We start from the raw sequence: 20310 nt of genomic DNA, 5'->3' as shown, positions 1-20310 counted from the left end.
GTACAGTTTTCACAGCCCCCACTACGAGCAGGCACATTCCTCCAGTCTGAGGAGCCCGCATTCCCCCAATGGGCATCTTTCACTGCACCCATGAATGGATTCTCAGTTCGCTGACGGGCTCGGAGTTTTCCCTGTAAATAACACATTCCTGAGTCATGCTACATCAACACTGAGTGAGCCTCGCTGGCAGCTCCTAACTATTCCCTTTTCAGCACTCCTGCCACGGCAATCGCCTTATCCTCCTAAGACATGGTGAGGCCTCAAACGTCTTCAACGTGACTCACGCACTGGCTCACAATTCACACCTGAATTCTTCTTCTAGAAGCAATGAGTTCAAAGAACCCATCAGAACTGAAGAACCCATCAGAATTGTTCACCTCCACTACCTTAAATAGAGAAATCTATGTTTAGGAGTTTGGTAACCCGTGGGCTTTCATTTAAAATAGATATAGGCAAGTTTAAGACGTGAGAAAAGAAACTGTGATACAAGGCCTGGGACCACCACCATGGAGACATCCAAAAGAAGAAACAGACAACCCCACGACAAACAGAAAAGGGAATTCTACAGATTCCCTAGTGGTACACCCCTGAGCAAAAGTCTCATAATATTCCTCCTTTGTTTTACTGTATTTCTTTCCAACACTACACACTAATTCCAGTTTCTTTTTCTCTGACTTATGAAAAGGGGAAAGGAAAATTCCCTTAGGAAAACTCCTTTTAGGAAAAGTTAGTAATTTAACTTTAAAAGTTTTCTATAAATGATTTTACTGGAATTTTCTCACAACAAATTATAGAACCATTTCAATGCCCACATTATATGGATAAGAGGCATTAAGATGTAAGATTAAATACAGCTGTAGTAAAATTGACATCACTCAGAATAGAATAAACCCTTAGCAAACCACTCCTAGGCTTTCCTTTCATCTTTCATTGAAGAATTTTTAAACATTAAAGAAAACAGGCTCCTTAATATTTAAATTGTGATACATTTTAAAAGCATGACTTGATAGAACAAGTGGAAAACAGAAGACCTGGGTGATATAAATGCATATAAATGCATATAAAAATAGATATTGAAACATCAAACCAATATGTCTAAACCTGTATTTATATTGAGCTAGTTGACATGTAAGGTTTAAAAGAATCTGGGACTTCCCCAGGCAAGTTTTTGGAAATGTGTTTTTGCTGTGTTTCCATAGAGACGCCTCTTCAATACCAGTTCTCCTTCATTTCTTCCCCAGGTCCAGGCAGTGGTGCTCCGCCCCCCCAAAACATACTGCTTTGGAACAATGACAAAAATGATAGGATCTCTGAATTTTCCCTCGTATTTGTAATATTAGACATTCCTTACTTTGTCTCACATACATACACACCCAGAAACTGGGATTTAGGTAATTCTAGATATTCTTACTTCTAAATTTAGCTATTCTTTCTTTGGTCACTATTTTTTTTTAATCCAGAAATTGAAATCTACCTAATTTCTGGTCATGGGTTAAACACACTCAAAGTACAGGAATTCCCACAGGTAACAAAATGCTCATTTCCAGAGATGCTTTAGAGAACTTAACAAATTGTAAATCCCTTAATCGACCTATGAACAGCACTCAAAGCTGCTAAATGCTTAAGACCATTGGGTGTTCGAATCCTAATAGTACAGCATCTGTTTGCAGGCACACAATATGTCCTTTTCATAAGAGGCCGAGGAGGAGGAATGGAATGACTGGCAGTGCAGCAATGGCTCTCTTACAATAATAAACCTTAAAATGTTTCTAGTCAACCACAACATACCTATTTTGCTACAAACATATCTACTTTCACCACATGTCCAGCTCTCAAATGCTGGCTTCCATTTATGTCCCTGAGCAATGGTGCTAAAACTCAGGGCAGACCCAGGGTAAAACCACTGTGCACATCTGGTGTTTATAGGGGAAAACCCAACAATTGGATATTTTATTTTCAAAGTACCTTCATTAGTGATGTATACAGCTGTTTTCTGTTGGCCATTAACACACATGCACACTGACTCCAGGAATAGCTATGCCAAGCTGTCTGAGCCTGGCTGCAAAGAGCTGGAATTTTACATGTCAGTAGAGAGGCCTCTGCACTTCCCCTGATGTTGCCCCCTTCACAGAAAAGTTAATACAGCTGTTTTCTGACATTCCTCTCAGGAATGCCAAAAGAATGCAGTTGCTCCCTCTCAACCTCCCCCAAGTCCATCTCCACCAATATTGTGTTCCCTGTTCACACTACTATATGAAGAGAACTTTTAAAAAGATGTCCCATTCTTAATCAAAAGAACAAAGGGTGAAAATGCTGGGCATCCAAATTTTGAATAGCAATATGTGACACATCTACAAGGAAAAAACAAACACAAGCAGAATTTTCAACTAAAAAAGACATGTGAGTGCTACATCAGACTCACATAAAATGGCCGGTAACAATTCCAGAGAAGATGACTATGTGCTTTTGAACCACATGCTTTTAAAGTACGTTCATCGCCTGGAATGTTTATGTACTTGTCTGGTGTGTCACTCTGTTTTCTAAATAAAGGAGCAATTGCATCTTGAAATAATGGACACTGGAGCTTCAGCTTTGCGTTTCTGTGGTTTCTGTGGGCTTCCCAGCGCAGCTCGGCTTCCCCCCTTTGTGGGGCCCCCGAGCCCCGCACAGAGGGCCTTTGTGTGGGTCTCAGCCACAGAGCTCCACACAGCCACGGGCAGAGGCCTCCAAGGAGTCCCTTTCTTTTCCCAAATAAACACAAAGGTTTTACCTTACAGTAAAGAGAGGATACTTTTAACAGGAGAGAAATGCTAGGCAGTGATGCTATAAAGTGGCTCACAGATTTGCATAATGAAATTCTATTTTCATGGTTTGAACTCAAAACTAGCTAAGGTCAATAAATGGGAAGGGCATGTTTCATTACCTGAAAGTGACAGTCACCAAATGTGTTTCATCTGAGCTTTTTCTGCTAGTTTATCTAGGAAGCTGGGAGAAGACCAAGTGAAAGGAGTAAAACCTACACACAGCTCTGTTTCTGCACAACATTCCCAACCAGCTCCATCCACCTGCTGCTTGCTTCCTTCACGTTCTCCTGCAAGCAAGTAGGAGGGAAATAAATCATTACACCCTTTCTTCTGTCCCCACAACCCTGGGAGTCACACTGGAATGGAGATGAGGCGAAAAAACAGGCAGGTAAAAACTAGTTCGTTTGAAGCCATGAATCACAGCCTTGCTCACCTCCCCAACCTCAACCATTATCACAGCAAAGGTGAGGTTTGGGTATCTGTCCAGTCTCAACAAAGGCCTGTACTCTACATGGCACTTGTGGTTTGTTTGGGGATGGAGGGGGGAATGTGGACGAGATGGGATGACATATACATGATTTGTCCACAATCTTAAATATTCCACACTTAACTCAGAAGTGACAGAAAAGGTACTGACAGCTCCTTGGAATACAAAAGCTGCAGGAACCTACAGAATTAGGAAGTAATTGTCCCCACTAGACTTGCATTTCTATTTTTAATAACAGTCAGTAGGGGGAGGGGAAAACAACTAGGCTAATGTTTTGAAATGCATCAATTAAATAAGAAAGATACTGGAATTTAAACAAAAAAGTTAGATTTGAATGTTAGGAATTCTACTTGAAGGAAGGCGAACAGCACACCTTGAAGTGCAGCCAGCTTGGAAAGGGGCGGGGCGGGGGCGGGGGGCAAAGCAGCGACGACCTCGGTGACTTAAACTGGTGTATTTAAGTCAGAGTGGCTTTTAGTTTCCTTTAATTTTTTAAAAATACCACTTTTAAGTTTAAGCAACGAATTTTCTTTGTGGTAAGCATAAAATGTGAAGACACTATGTGAGAATTTAAATGGGAACAGTAACCGAAAGTTTTCGGAGCAGGGTCGAGGTGACCTGCCCAGCCCAGCAGGAGTGGTGGTGGGCCAGAGCAACTGGCCCAGCTCGTGGGCTGCAGTCGTCACCCAGTGTCATGTGGCATGCTTCCGAATGAGAACCAGTGAAGTTCACCAGCCTGTTCTTTTTAAAAAGTGGGCATCACAAAGGCAAGTCCCTAGAGAAGGTTTATATTCTGGCTGCATGGCCCTATCCATGGAAAGGTTTTTAATTATTTGATTACAGCTAAGTAGCCAGAGAATGTGTGACTCATCTCCACTGTTCCTCAATGTTGTTTTCCAATGAAGTCACCCAATCCCTGTTGTAAACAAAACTGTCCTGCTTAAAAAACATCCTTTTGGAAGCATTTATCCCCTATGACTACTTTAATATTTAGTAACTACTTTGTGAGCGTACACAAGCAGCAAGTCCCACCCCACCGGCTCCAAATGCACCAACTGGCTTGGTTCGACAGGCAGGCCTTACGCTCAGGTGTGTGTGTTCAGCAGCACTGCGCAACTAACACTGTGGAGCCTTGTTCGGGGAACCCCCACGGGTGCTGCTGTGCACCTCTGGCAGCATCAGGGCCACTCTCCGTGTTCCCCAAGTGTTCAAAATACCCTTGGAACAGAAATGAATGACTATGAGTACCCACATGGGCTGGCCGGTGATGAAACTCAAACATCAGTGATACGTTCTGGGGTGTCACTCAGGAAACATAACTGGCATTAAGTAAAAATCTGCACATCAAGGTAGAACAGAGGGGAAAAAATCCTTGAGCAATCCAGCTTAGCTATTTGACTGCAGGCCCACATATAAGTAAATTACATTATGAAATTATGAAAGGCTAAATTATTAGTTGTACACACACAGACACCACACGCACACCACCACTACTGTCACCACCAGGTGAAAAAGTGAGCAAAAGCACCGAATGTTTGTCTTAAAAACAAAACTGACTCTCTGAGCTATAAAAACTTATGAAATTATTCTAAAACTGCTTAAATGCAATAACATTTACTCGCACACACACAAACTAAATTATTATTTTAAAAGGCTTTTATCTAAGAAAGAAGTGTTGGCTTATCATTATTTTTTAAAGCTCCCTCTTTTGAAAAGGAAATTCTCTAAAAACTATCTCTGCTACTAGTAAACAAACCAGTGCCGTCTTACCAGACCCATTATCGGAGTCTGTTGCAGGTTCGCCTCCAGGCTAAGGCACATCTCTGTGCCTAAACTTTGTTCCTCACTATTGTCTCCCTATATCCTAGCTATTTTTTTTCACTCACTGTGACTAAAAGTTATACAGATAACCGAACAAATAACACAAAAGATGGCAGTATCAATCTCTTCCTTGTACCTAGGCATCCCTGTAAATGTGAGGTTGTAAATAGTTAACAATCAATGGTTCTCCAGGAAAAAAGAAGGTAGGTATGTCCTGGATTGTAGTGTTTGACAATTTCCTTGGTATAAATATTCCCACCATGGCCAATACCAACCTAACAGGATATCGTTGAACATGGACTTGGAAAGACATGTGCAGCAACACAAGGCTGAACAGCATTTCCACCATATATAACAGATACAATAGACCTAAAAAAACAACAAAAAAACCTGAAGAGCAAAAACAGCAACATGTAGTTAAATAACCAGGAGTGGAGTTTTGAGCATTTATTATTAGCTTTGTTATTAAATGTAATTTAAATTGCAAGCTTGTATTTTTCATATTTAAAAATGACTGTTTAAAAACCAGCTCACAGAATGCCTGACAGTTTGACAGCCAGCTCCTGCAAGACGGTACGAGTCATCTCCAGCACTCCACTGGCACGGTTCTGCTCCATTCTGCTGCATCACCGGTAAAGGCCCAGTAGAATGGCAAGGAAACGTCAACACCTTTCACTGTTTCCACAGCTTCAAAATAGCAGGAATCACAGAGCAAAAGAAAAGAGCTAACCCGGGAGAGTCCTTTTATAAGATCAGAAGAACAGGAGAGGCAGACTACTGTACGAACCCGCGGGGCTCATAGGAGCAGAGTGTGCTGGGATGTAGCCTTATGTTTAACAATGACCAGTTCGCCAGTTACACTTCTTTCCAGTTATATTCACTGACTATACAACTTGAAAACGTAAGTTGAAAAAATATATAACACTATAAGCAGCCAATAAATACAGTCTGTGTAGAGAGGTCTATGACACAGCATTAAAACAGGCAGTAGGCCAAAATCCTGTCCCTACGGAGAAAGTTAAGATAAGCATGCCACTAGAATATGACCACTTTTTCAGAAAAGTCAAAGGGATCTCTTAGAAAGCTTAGAAGAACTACAGTGAGAAGAATTCATAGGTGTGAAAACCATATGCAATTTCAGTGGCTTCCCCAAATTAGTCATGTGATCTCAGACTAGAGTAAAGCCAATGTGCCAGGCACTATACTACATAATGAAAACACCATGGTGAACAAGATAGACACATCTGCAGCCTTCAAGAAGTATATATCCTAAGGTACAAATAATGTGACATCTGAAAGTCTTAGTTTCCCGATCTATAAAAATGGGCTAATCACTCACTATTCCAAACTTGCAGGGATATTTGAATAATTAAAATGAGACAGTGCAAATGGCACAAAAGGCACGCTACATCACTATCTAAATGTATTCCTTTGTTGAAAAGTAAATGACACCAATGTCTTCATTTTTTTTTTTATTATCTTCTCTGGGAAAGATCTGAAGAACAACAGAGATAAATGGACCTCCAATTCTACATCCTTTGAATGGGTATATAAAAAAATGACTGCTTGGACAACCAAGAGTTCTAACCAGTTCTGATTCTTTAGCCATTACCTTAGACAGTCATAAATATCCTTAAAAGAAAAATAAACAAAGGAGACCTATGGATCTGGATTCCAGAATGTCTGGAACAAGCGGATCATGAGAAGAGCACATGCATTCTTCAAGTGAGTTACTTCTCACTGTAATCATAAAACCATTTCAATGGGGAGAGATCAAACAATTCAACATACCTTACATGCTCTCAAACAATCAAAGAAGGGCTAACAATCATTCATTCATTCATTTTATGAAGTCATTCAACAAAAATGTAGAGGGCCTGCTGTGACAAGTTATTAGTTGAAGCATGAAAATACAGCAGTGACCAAACAATCCAAAATATACTGGAAAAAAGTGAACATTCACAAAAGTTCAGCTGTAAGATTACAATCCTCCTAGTTCAGAATGAAATAGGTAGCTTTGAAATGCTGACCTTTTCCCACCAAAGTCAATGTTCATACACACTCTGACCTAGACTAATAAATCTGGGATGAAAAATCTGAAATAAGCTTCATATCGATGCTTACTCTGAAATGTGCAATTTAATTCAACTTGATCATCCTGAAATGGGCCTAGTTATCCTCTGCCCCTGGTAAAGTACAGTATTATCTTAGTTTGTTAAAATGAATTAAATACAGTTTCCTAAAATGTCAATGTGTTACTGTAAATCAGAGCACTTTAGCCCCTTTGTGTAGAAAGAAGACTTCTTCTGGCACCCAGTCTCAAACTCCCACAGTACTCAGTCATTCACCTAGGAAACTGAAATACCCTCCAAAGAATAAAAATAAGCCCATCTTAAAAGAACAGACTGGAACAATCTCTCCTGCTAACTAAGTTATTTTCCAGCACAGATATATGTTGAAATATTTCTGGATTTCTCAACCTAATATGATTCGTGACGATTATAGGGAAATTCCAGACAGTGAACACCCATGTCATATCAGTAAAAAAATTTCCACCAGTTTCTCTTTTTTGTACCTATCACTTGTAAACATTGTTTTATAATGTGGACATCTTCATGAGACAATTTATATTTTATATAACTATAGAACTGAAATTTAGTATAGCTTATAACAAAGGCTCATTTCCAGTCTGTATGAAAATTCAATCTAATGTAAGTTTATAAGACACTGCAATTGAGTACATAGAGAAACAAATTGTAATTTGGCCTAAAACATATTCAATTACAAAAACAAAGCAAAAATGTAAAGCAATTCAACAGTCCTATTTAGATTTCCAGTATCAATGAGAGAAACTGCTTGCTTCACTTTTCCTTGAAACTCTCCTCCTCCCTGCAAAAATTCATTAAAACACAGAACTCACTTTTGGGTAAGCTTTTCTTGTAGCCATAAGAATGCAAATATTCCTGGGATATCTTGAAAAATATATAAGCTCACAAGTAAGATATGCCATAACTATGCTAAGTAAAAACCATAACAAAATACTGTATTTTGCTGTGTATAATGTGCACCCATGGTTTTGTGTGCATTATACACGAGGACTGCTATGCCCGTGGCGTGTATTCATTACACTCATGTATAATGTGCATCTTATTTTTCCTGCAAAAATGTGTGCATTATCCACAGCAAAATATGGTACTTGACGTGATGAGACAGAAAATACTGCCCCTTAAAATAACAACCTTAAATTCATCTATATTTAAGAACTGAAAGTAAAGGCAGTAATTCCTTAATTCTTCTCTCCTAAAGTACTATGCAACCACCCAACAGGATAATACATTGCCTATAGCTATTTTTTAGAGGGAAAAAAATTCAAAACCAGCTAAATCTCCAAATAGAGTATGCTAAAATGATACTTTACTCCTTTAGGTGCCATATACTGAGTATTCATAAATTCACTTTTTAAATTTCATACCAAGAAAAATTTTCTGTCAACCTTTCCCCTCATATCTGAAGTGATAGTCAGTCATACTTTCTCTCATTAAGTTAAGCAAGATTTGCTTTTAGGTTACTGTTAAGTTTTTTTAAAACTTTCTTCCTCTAGCACAAAACAAGTCAAGAAGATTAAAATACCACGTCTTTCAGCACTTCTCTCCCTCAAACACACACACACACACGTACACACGCTGACACATATGCATATGTGCACAAAAGGGTATTACTTCCTAATATCAAGAATCCTTTAAACTAGATGCTGTGAATTCCTCTGAAGTATAAGTACTTGATTCACAATAAACAAATGACAGTATACATAAAATGGGCTTAGAATCAATATTGGCAAACCACAGACTTATTGCTTCTATTGCCTGTATGTTGGGTAAAAGACATCTGATTGTTAATCGAAATAAATTCTATAAAGTTTTTAACTTTATTCTACAAAGTGTACATAGCAAGAGAAAAATCATTAGATTTAAAAAAAATCTGAGGGAATTCATCTACCTTCTTCAACTCACAGCATATATAAACTAATTACTACAATTTTGCAGCACATGAAAAAATGTATTTTTTTGTGGTGTGACCAAAAAAATAGGTATAACCCTGACTGGTGTGACTTAGTTGGTTGGGTGTCATACTGCAAACTGAAAGGTCAGAGGTTCGATTCCAGATCAGGGCACATGCCTGGGTTGCGGGTTCGGCCCCAGTTCAGGGCATGTGTGAGAGGCGACCGATTAATGTTTCTCTCTCACATAGATGTTCCGCTCCCTGTCTTTCTCCCTTCCTTCTCATCTCTCTAAAAATTAAACAAATAAAATCTTTTTTAATAATAGGTATAATTTTTCATTCATTCACTCTGGACAGCTATTGTGTTGGCTGTTGTCATTTTTTTTATTTGACAATCTAAGGGCGAAGAGGTCAGTGCCCCTGACTAAATTGTCGGGTATTCCATATGTGAAAAACTCTTGTGGCATACCAGTGTGCTGCAGCACACCAGTTGAAAATTGCTGATCTAAGTGATCTAGTTCTCAGTTATAATAATCTAAAGAATATACTACCTCAATGATTTTTCAGGAACACAGATATGATTTTCAGGTAACCCAATGCCCATTTTTCTTTGAGAAAATAAAAAAAAATTGTAACTACAGAACATGCTGGGTGAAAATTTAAAATAAGACACTTAAAGAAATTACCTTGATGAAATACCATTACAGAACCACCCATCAAACTGGCAAAAATGTTTAAAGGCTGAAAATATTTAAGGCATGGAAAGTTGTGGGAGAAAGCATTACTTACTACACTTGAAAATGAGTTTGGTATTATCTAGTTAAGGTAATTCTATTCCTCAGTAAATATTCCAGAGAAACTCCTACAGACTTGGATGAATGACCTACAAGATCATTCCCATGTTCATTAAGAGATGAGTCTGGAAATAAGAATGTGGAACACAAAACAATGTAGTAGCAGAAACATGAATGAACAGCTACACATGATCTCTTTGAAACTCACAGATGAATGTTTAGCAAAGGCAGAATAGAAGCACACAGTATGGTTTCATTTACATGCAGTTCAAAAGCAGACAAAACAAGCTACATCTTGCTGTGTGTGTGACCTTGTGCACATGTGCCCATGCTTACATTCATGCAGCAAAACTACAAAGAAAACAAGTGGTCATCCAAAATGGTTAATGACTACATCTTCATTACTGTTACCCAGAGCTGCACATTTCTACTTTACAATGTACATGTGTTATATAGGTGTTTGCTTTATACTTGCTTTTTAACTATGCATTTATTAATATATACTTTTATGCATTCTCATATATGTTCTATATATCTTAAGAATATATGAAAAAATTCAAATCTGAGCTTCTAAATAGAATTACTTTTTGTAGTACACTGTGTTTTGCTCAATGATGTGATTTTGGGGTCAAGTTCAGAAAAAAAGAAGCACAGATCTTTGTTATAGCTCATGGTCATAGCATAGCTAACCATGTCCTACTTCCTTTAGTACATAATATTGATTCCCTGAAGGAACAAAAGCTCTCAATGAAAAGAAAAACAAAAGATGGCATTATAGACCAAAAAAACAGATTAACAAGCACTGGTAAGAACATGAAGAAAAATGAAAAAGCTCATACACAGTTAATGGGAATGTAAAATGGTGTGACCACTTTAGAAAACACTCTGGAAGTTCCTCAAAAAGATTATAAATAGAGTTAACATATGACGCAGCAATTCCACTCCTAGGTATATAAACATGAGGAATAAAAAATGTACGTCCACATAAAAACTTCTACACAGATGCTACTAGCAGCAAAAAATAGCTAAAAAGTGGAAATAACTCAATTGTCCATCAGTTCATGAATGAATAAAATGTAGTATGTCTTTACAATGAAATATTATCTGGCAATAAAAATAAAATACTGATACATGCTTAAAAATGAACCTTAAAAATTATGCTAAATGAAAAAAGCCAATCACAAAAGACCACATACTATGTGATTCCATTTTTAGGAAATTTCCAGAAAAAGCAACTCCACAGGGTAGAAAAATAGATTGGTGGTTGCCTGGTGATGGGGATGTGGGGGGTTCAGGGATGACTGTTAATGGGTAAAGGGTTTTTTCGAGTAATAAAACTGTTCCAAAACTAGTTGCAGCAACAGCTGCAGAACTGTGAATATACTGAACCACTGAACTGTACACTTTAAATAGCTGAACTGTAAGGTTTGTGAATCATACCTCAATAAAACTATTATAAAAACTGCATTACAAGTGATCCCTGCGATAAATAATATACAACAGTCCTCTGAAATTCTGAGGCTTCAGTAAACACATGCACGTATCAAATGAACGTCAGCTTCAAGTCTGGAAGAAATCTACACAAATGACTTTGTTTCCAATTCTTGATACAGTATTCAATAGGTTTTGGGTTTAGCCATTAGATACTGGGCAAGAATCCATGGTAGCCTGCAAAGTGCACCAAGTCCTATATGCATGCAAAGCAGTTTCTTCTATAAGCGACCCATAACTTTTCTGAAGTGATTTTCCAGGACTCTCCACGAGAGGAAAATCTGAAACTCACTAAATTTGTTAACCAGAAGCCTTCCTTGTGCTTTCTTGACTTCATATGTAGAGATTTTCTTTCCAAACCACATTGGAAAATAAGAGGATTGGAAAAGCGATCATTTAGTTCAATTCTACCCCACCAATGCCCAAATGTAGACGTGAAAGTAAAATACTGCCAATGTCACTCGATCCTATTTCTAATGAGAGTTCTACGTAACAGTTAAAAATGAACACAGTTATAGAAATACTGTACCAAGAATAATCATTGACCAAAACAAGAATGAGTCTTACTTGAAGAGCTTTCTAACAGTAAAAGTCAAAACCACCCCTGACTCCCTCTTATTTTAGTGACCTTATTTTCTTTTCATCACTTTCACTCCTTTTCATTTATTTTTGCCCAATAGACAGTATGCACATTTGTAAGTTGCCAACAATCTTTTCCACAGTAAGTTGGAGTAAACACCAAAATCCAAAGGTGAAAATAGGGATACCTTCCACTGTTCTGATTATATAGAACCAATATGAATGTATAGTAAGTTTACTATTATTGGCTTCTTTATTTTATAAACCTCATTAAAAATCTCAAAAGCCAACATTATAAAAGTTCAATTTTGATCTTTATAGGCAATGAACATAATCTAAAGTACAGAGTTATATAGATTTCTCTATTAATCTTGCGCCACTACTGGGTCATGCCTCCCTAACCCATCAAACTGACATTTCTGATTTATAGTTGGCCTGTTCATTTCTCTGTTCCATGATGACTCTGAAAGGAGCGTTTATGCAGAAGGCAGTTTTCAGTGTCTTTAATTTTTAGTTGCTCTCCCATAAGATCTAATAGAACTTCTTAGAGTTGGGGTCTAAACCCCAGAAGATGCTAACATGAACCACAACACGGGCCAAACTTAGTACAGGTTGGTGATCTTACAGAAGAACAAAGCCATGGAGAAGAAACCTGTGGGGATGCAAAGTCAAGCACTAGGGGGCACAAGCGGCAGATCCTCCAGGCAAGTGGGGCCCCAATCCACAACAGACAAGGCCCAGGGAGCACAGCCAAACTACAGCCTAATTCCAGGCAAAGGACTATAAACAGAAAGCCCCATTCAAACAAGCTAGATGGAGGCATACTTTGCGTAGTGTGTAGCACTGTCTAGCAGTCACACCCATTGCTGCCCACAGATTAATGGAACAGAAATAGGACTGAGAAATAGACACAAATAAATCCATTTTATCTGTGATTTTTAACAAATTATTTTTTTAAAAGATTTTATTTATTTATTTTTAGAGAGGGAAGGGAGGGAGAAAGAGAGAGAGAGAAACATCAATGTACGGTTGCTGGGGGTGTGGCCTGCAACCCAGGCATGTGCCCTGACTGGGAATTGAACCTGTGATGCTTTGGTTCTCAGCCCAAGCTCAATCCGTTGAGCTACACCAGCCAGGGCCCTAACAAATGATTTTTAACAAAGCCTTTTCAACAAATGATACGGGAGCAATGAGACAATTATAGGCAAAAAAGAGGAGGAAAAGCTGCTGCTTAGTGATAAACCCAAATGCTAACAAGGATGAGGACAATCTGGGCCACCCACCTTGCTGGCAGGAATGCAGAATGGCACAGCTACATGGGAAAAGTTCAGCAGTTTCTTATAAAGTTAGATATGCAATTATAATACAACATAGCACTGTGCTCTTGGGCATTTATCCCAGAGAAATGTGTGCATGAACCTGTACACATGTCCATGGTAGTTGGATTTATAATTGCACAAAACTAGAACCAAATGTCCATCAAAAGATGAACTCGGATTCATCCATATCATGTAATACTACTCAGAAATAAAAAGTAACTGTTGGTACACACAACTTGGATGGATCTCAAACTACACTCAGAGGAGAAAAGCCAATCTCAAAAAATTATATAAGATTTAATTTATATATTATTCTTTAGGTAACAAAGTCATAGGGATTGAGAACAGTTCAGAGGTTGCTGCAGGTTAGGAGTGGTGGATGAACAAGGGAGTGGCATTAATGGGGCATCGCCTTTGGATGATAAAACAGCTCTTGACTGTGGTGGTACCCACACAAAGCTGCACACACGCACACAAAAGAGTGCATGTAAAGCAGGTGGAATGTGAATGAACTCTGGGGATAATACCAACATTAACCACTGGTTTTGAGACTGTACTATAGTTATGCAAAATACTACCATTAAGTAAAACTGGGCCAAAGATACATGGGAATCTCCCTGTACATTTTTTAACTTCCTGTTATTTACAATTATTACAAAATAAAAAGAAATTTTCAATACAGGGGTTTGTAATCATCTTAAGTTCAAATTCTGGTTTTGCTACTTACTATTGTGGATAAGTTATTTGACCTTTCTGAACTTTTGCTTCTTCATGTTTTAAATAAGGATAATAATATTAACTGGCAGCTTAATGTGAATTAAGAAGGGAGAGGGAAAGCAGTATTCCATTTGAGATAAATAGGACCATATGGCAAAGCATTTTTCAAGAATGGTACCATATATGGTTACTGCTTGTATGATTAAGTTACACACTACACCTACATTTTACAATCATTTGTAAATGTGACTTATTTGTAGACAAAATTAGGTTCACAACAATTATGTTTCTAAGAGCACTTTAGAACAATAGCCAAGCCATCAATGTAGACTAGAATACTGAAGACAAATAAACTTTCTATAGTCCATAATATGATAAAATACATCTCAATGGGTTAAGGAAACATTCTAGAAGCAAAAGCGATTTGGTCTGGAATTTGATGTGGTTCATTTCCACATCAGGATTAAATGATTAATTAGCTACTTTTTAACCAAATAAAATTCCAATTGCTGTGGAAAATGAGCTCTGAAAAGAAAACTTAAAAGTCAGCACCGACAACCACTTTTCCCTATTGATCCCTTCCATAGTAAGGCTTTTCCAGGTTCGATGTGCAAACAATACAAAGAAGCCCTCAAGAGCCTGGCTGGCAGCATGACACCCTTAGGCCTCCTCACTCTCCCACCTGCAGGGTAAGGAAATTCCTGTGCCCATCCCTTGCTGGCAGCCCTGTGAGGCCTGCCTGCTGTAAGCTTCCCAGTCTTCAGGCAATGACTCTGCACCAACCCTGATCCCCCTGCCTTCCTCCAAAACCAGGATCAACTGCCACTTGGCAGTACCACTTGGAGTGGGTGGCTAATGGTGGGAACAATAGCAACTCTTAACCAGATTTGGTCAAATTATATTTGGGGAAGAAGAAAAAGAGGAAAGTCAAGAAACCAAACAAATGATGGTCTAAGTTCCTTTATTCAAAGCAACTGTATTAGTTTATGCAATTGATGGGAGAAAAACATATGAAATTAATAAAGACTTTTTTTGACGAAGCAAAAGGACTTGGTAATGTGGATTTGTGACTACTCTGAAGTTTATTTAAATAAAGAGTGTCCTGAAAATCTGTAATACAGAAATTATCTCATTATCCTCATACAAAAGAATGATCCCTCCCACTGCCTTGGCTTTCTTCTACTCACAGTTGTATTTGAAGAATAGTTTTACCAAGAACATTTGGAAAAAAAGAGTCTATGGTAATTTTTTTCCAGTATGAGTTAAGAGGGGGAAGCATATTAATTACATACACAGCAGCTCTGTCACTGAAGGAGGATTAACATAGAAAACTGCTTCTCCCCTTCTGGTCCTTCACAAAGTACAAACCTAGTCTACAACAGCAACAAAAGACCATAAATAATTTGAATCATTTTTTAATTCCATCTATGCATGGCCTATAAAAATCAAAGCCTCTTTAGGGAAAATCAAATGACCACTAAAAATAAGTAGACCTATTACACGTGTAATATCCCATCCTCTTCATTCCATACTTATCTTCATTGCTTTTCCTGAGAATTCATTTGCTATGAGAGGAGACTTCTGTTTATTGAGCTGAGCACAGTAATTTGGAAATCAACAGAAAAAAGTAGCCTGCAGGGAAGGGGAAAAACCAGAAAATATGGCCAATGTAAATAACTTCCAAAATCTGGAAGTCCAAGTCCACCTACAAACAAGACCTGAGGGTATACAAGAAAGCCAACACTTAACCGGGAATGAGATCGGTATAACTGGACCTGAAATCTGCCTCAGTTTGGTTCCATCATCTAGGATGAACATTAGAAAGGAAGAGTGATCAAGTTCTTTTTAAGCATGGTTATTTTCAAGTTTGGTTTAAATTACAGAAACTGGACATGGAAAATTACCAAGAGAACTTAGTCAAAGACGATCCACAAACACCCAGCCAAGGCAACCGGGAGAGTGTGGCGGTCCTCTGCCTCAGTCTTCTGTGCTCTGGTCTCTTAAAATCCGTGGAGCCCCTCTCACTCAGGACTCGACTCAGGAGATGGTCGAGGAGTTTGGTCCCTCACTTTCTTTACTGTTAGTTACACAATCCCTAAGTGACTGCTGAGTGGCTTCTGTCATATGGTGTAACCATATTCCTGGTGTATCGTTTATTTTTATAATTCACTTGAATTTGTCTGGAGACAGAGAGACCAGGGTGGGGTTTTTACAATAGCTAACTGAGAAATTATGAAGGCTCAAAAGCAAAAGAGAGATACAAGAACTTTTATTCTAAGGCATTTTGAAAGCCATCATATTGTCTAACAAATTGACCCTACCTGAGAGGCAAAATTTCACCTGAAAAATGAGATTGGTGGATTAGACCGGTGGTTTTTCAATATATATACGCGAGGGGTGCAAGATGCTCAGGGGAAAAGCTTGAGGGGCCACAACCAGAAGAAAGATGAGCAGGTGTGCCTCAGGCCCTCCGTGAACTCCGCTTACATGTCTGCTAGAGTAGACTTCTGCGTAAGGCTGACTGTAGAAAAGGGTCTATAGTAACTTTTAAAAATAGGTGAAGCCACTGAAGTCAGAATGAAAGTTCCATCTCACTCTAAAATTCCATGAGAGCTTGACTTTTTGGCCCTATCTGAAGGTAACAAGGAGCTGCACTTCGACCTTTTCAAATAAGCAAAATTCAAAGTACCAAGCAGTGGCTGAAACATAAGCCAATATCGAGTATCAAATTAGATGCTGACACCACTGATGGGGAAACCACACAACATGATTTCTTCCTAAACAGTTTCTCAGAGTTCTTTCTCCAGTTCTTACCAAGCCAAGAGAGCTTGTTCCACCAAGACACATACTACAGATTTGTTTGTTTGTTCTGAATGTCTGTCTGCAGAAGATGACTAGGAGCTTGTCCTCCCACCAGCCTCTGCAAGAGTGTGGCCCACGCCCTGGCCAGGTAGCTCAGCTGGTTAGAGCGTCACCCCATACGCTAAGGTTGTTGGTTCTACCGCCAGTCAGAGCACATACAAAAAACAACCAATGGATGCATAAATCAGTGCAACAACAATTCAATAATACCTCTCTTTCTCTCTCCCTATCTCTCATCAATTTAAAAACAAACACAACAACAAAAAGAATGTGGTCCACGCTGCTCTGTCTAGCCTCCTACAGTATCCTCTCAAATGTCTGTGGCAGACTGGGTCTCACCCCAGAAGTACCAACTCCTGCTGATAAGAAACCCCTCCTATGGCCAAACAAATCACTATTTGATTCTTGCAGCATTCTTCACTCCTGTTTTTCTTCCTCCTCCTCCCTTCCTATTAAAAAAAAAGGTGTCTTTTAAGTATATCTAGAAGGAAACCTAAACAGCCAGGCGCTTTCCCTCCTTATCCCGCCGGTGATTCATGCCCTAGCCGCTCCTTCCTCAGCACACTGAGGCGACTCTGTTCTTCTCGGTTGTGGGAGGCCACGTCAGCAGGAAACAGCACTGGCTGCCAGGTCACATTCACGACTGTCTGGAGCAAGTCAGCGTGCAGCACACGCAGGACAGAGGCTGCTCTATGGCTTCTCCTGAGTGCAGGGAGCGCGGGGCCTGGGAAGAAGCCGGGCCTCCGAGCGACACAGCGACGTGACCAAGCTTAGGGAGGACTCCCAACTCCATGGCGCAGTGTTCCCTCCTTCTAAATGTTCCCCAAATATTTCCAGCTATACCGTTATTGGTCTCTCTTCTTCTTCTGTTCTTAGAGGACTTACTGTACTGCATCCAAACTCATATTTGGAAAAGGCTGCCACAAGCCAAATCAAACTCCTCCGTGGCTTTCTGGCTCTGGAGTCCGACAGAGGAAATTCTGCACACCCAACCAGCCAATCTCGGCAGCCCCGACACTCGTTGAGTCAGGACGGAAAACCTGACCTCAGGGCTGACACACAAAGGCAGTCCCTGCAGGTCTTTTCTAAACACACAGAATAAAAACTAGTAAACAAATATGGCATGCCAGATATCATCATGACACCTGACAGGACGAAGTCATGTCAAGAATCACCACACACAAAGAGGTCACCTAAATAAATGACAGTACCATATTTAATGTAGCTGGCTCAGTAAGTTCCAAAATAAATCCTGCTCACGTAAACCAATGTGATGAAGACTAACATGCTAAAATAAAATTAGTAGGGCTCCGATGCAAGGGGATATCAAAGAGTTTCTTAATTTCCTGCAAATTTAGACCAGGGAGTCTGTATAAAGAAGAAATGTGACTTTTCTAAGAAACCTCCTAAGTTGATGACTTTCCCTTCCACTCTCAGAAGAAGGCTTTCTAAAGTGAGCAGCCCAAAAGTCAAATCTTCCTTTCCCAAAATGCCAGGTTTCCTAAAGAAAACATCCTTTCCCGTGGACAAGATTAGAAGAAACAGGAGAGAACGGAGGTGAAGACAGGACAAGCGGTTGAGAACACACAGGAGAGTGTGTTAATGAGAGGCAGGCACAGGATGGAGAGCAGAGAGATTAATACAACTGAACACAGCAGAGGCACGGCAAACACAGTCTGATCCTAACAGTTCTGGGAGGCACTAAGCTACCGTTAACCATCCCCAAGCACACGCACAACCAAAAGCAAAAGGGATGATGTGCCTTCCAAGGAGGCATTAGTAGCAAACCAGAGGAGGAAGGAAAGCATGAAAAGTTGGGAGACCACGTGTTGCTATAGCACGAACTTTTCCATGAGGAAGAACCAGGGGCCAAAACAAAATCAACTGTTATAGGTACTTAGATCCTTAGTGATGTAAAAGGTACTCCTTTGTGTTTTCAACCACCCATAAAAATGAACAGCAACAGCACATCTAATCTGAGTGGTCACTTCACGAAACCTGTCTTCAGACAGGAATTGAGTATCCTTACGTGGGCTGTCACCAGCACCTCCTCATGGGGGAGCAAGAAAGTATTAGATTCAGCAACCTATGAATTTACTGAAAACCAAACAAGTATTCCAAGTCTAATTGGCTACAACAGGCTTTACATAAATCCATGAAGAAAAATACCCTGATGCCCTGATAAACTACAATAAATCTTTAAAAGCATCTCAAAAATTAAAACTAAGTCTCAAATACTGATTGTACATCTGGAATAAATTTAAATTAGTTATTATTCAAGGGAAGTATTTAGAGGCAGGTGGTCTAGATCCAAAGGTAGTATATTTCTTGGTTAACACTGTAGGCACAAAGAAAAAAAGGTGGAAGAGAGTAAGTAAAAAAAAACTAAATATTTTCCACCTAAGTGTTAGAAACACATGATAAATGTGCTGAACGGGGTTATGTTATTTTAAACAGGAGAACACTGCAACAGCCAACACACAGATGAACAGAAGGGCCTTGAGAATTTTTAAACCCAAAGTGTAGCTTTTATCAAAGAGTTTTAGACAAAACAGAACAGACACAAGTGGCAACCCTGGCAAACACACTCAGTGTGTGTGTATGCGTACACATACATATATATGAAAAATAAGCCTTTTGGCGTAACGAGACAGAAACATTTGGTGAGAAGCTAAAACTAGCAAAGTGCATTGTGAGATTATGACTTGTACATATATCCTTCAGGGCATATTTAGAAGGGATAATGTTTAAGCAAATCAGTCACATTTCTATAACTGAGAAATACATAGAATAAACTATTCCAAATTTTACTCGCCTGGGCACAGACGCACACATACACAGTGATCATGCAAACACCAATTAGGCAAAATCCAAATTGATTTGTGATTTTTGAAGACCCAATTAAATCTGAAAGAGAAACTGAAAACTAAATTAGTATATTTAACTTTTGTCCTTATTTTAACATCTCTTCAAAAAGGAAAGCACCTTACAATATAGGGCAAGTCAGTTTAATGGGTGTTTTCTCTTTTGCAGAGATGTGTAAAAACGATGACATGTCTTGAAATCAATGGCATACTAGATGCAGTAAAATGACAGCAAGTAATCCTAAAAAGCCAGTGCAAAAAGGATAACTCTGTGTGCTATTTTATAGATGACAGACAAGCAACAAGGCAATCTCATCCTGTGCAGGGATAAGAGGCAGGAATGAAAGGAGAGTGAGGATCCTTCAGCTGGGATGGGAAAGTATCACTTTTCATGTTTTTAGGATTTTTTTCTACTCACAAATAATTCAATATTCTAAATATTAGATGTCATAAAAATAAAACCCACCACATGTTTTACTGAATGCAGTGTAAACTAAAAAAATTATGACAATTCTATCTTTAAAAATATACCAGGTGCCAATTCCATCTAAATTTCTAGAAGCATGGACCCAA

General features: G+C 39.0%; 1 protein-coding gene and 1 long non-coding RNA gene across 9 annotated transcripts in view; both read right to left on the bottom strand.

The window, feature by feature from the left end:
* The window catches only part of FNDC3B (fibronectin type III domain containing 3B), a 315121-nt gene that overhangs the window by 193478 nt on the left and 101333 nt on the right, over positions 1-20310 (bottom strand). The gene's annotated exons all lie outside the window — the stretch shown is intronic.
* On the bottom strand, positions 1461-8705 carry LOC118498811. Its single transcript, XR_004901277.1, has 2 exons — positions 7735-8705; positions 1461-7687 (listed from the first exon to the last, which is right to left on the bottom strand). It is a non-coding gene; the product is annotated as an uncharacterized LOC118498811 (long non-coding RNA).

The sequence above is a fragment of the Phyllostomus discolor genome, chromosome 2, assembly GCF_004126475.2.
Source record: "Phyllostomus discolor isolate MPI-MPIP mPhyDis1 chromosome 2, mPhyDis1.pri.v3, whole genome shotgun sequence".
In the NCBI taxonomy this organism is placed as follows: Eukaryota; Metazoa; Chordata; class Mammalia; order Chiroptera; family Phyllostomidae; genus Phyllostomus; species Phyllostomus discolor.
This window is presented reverse-complemented; position numbering and strand designations above follow the sequence as displayed.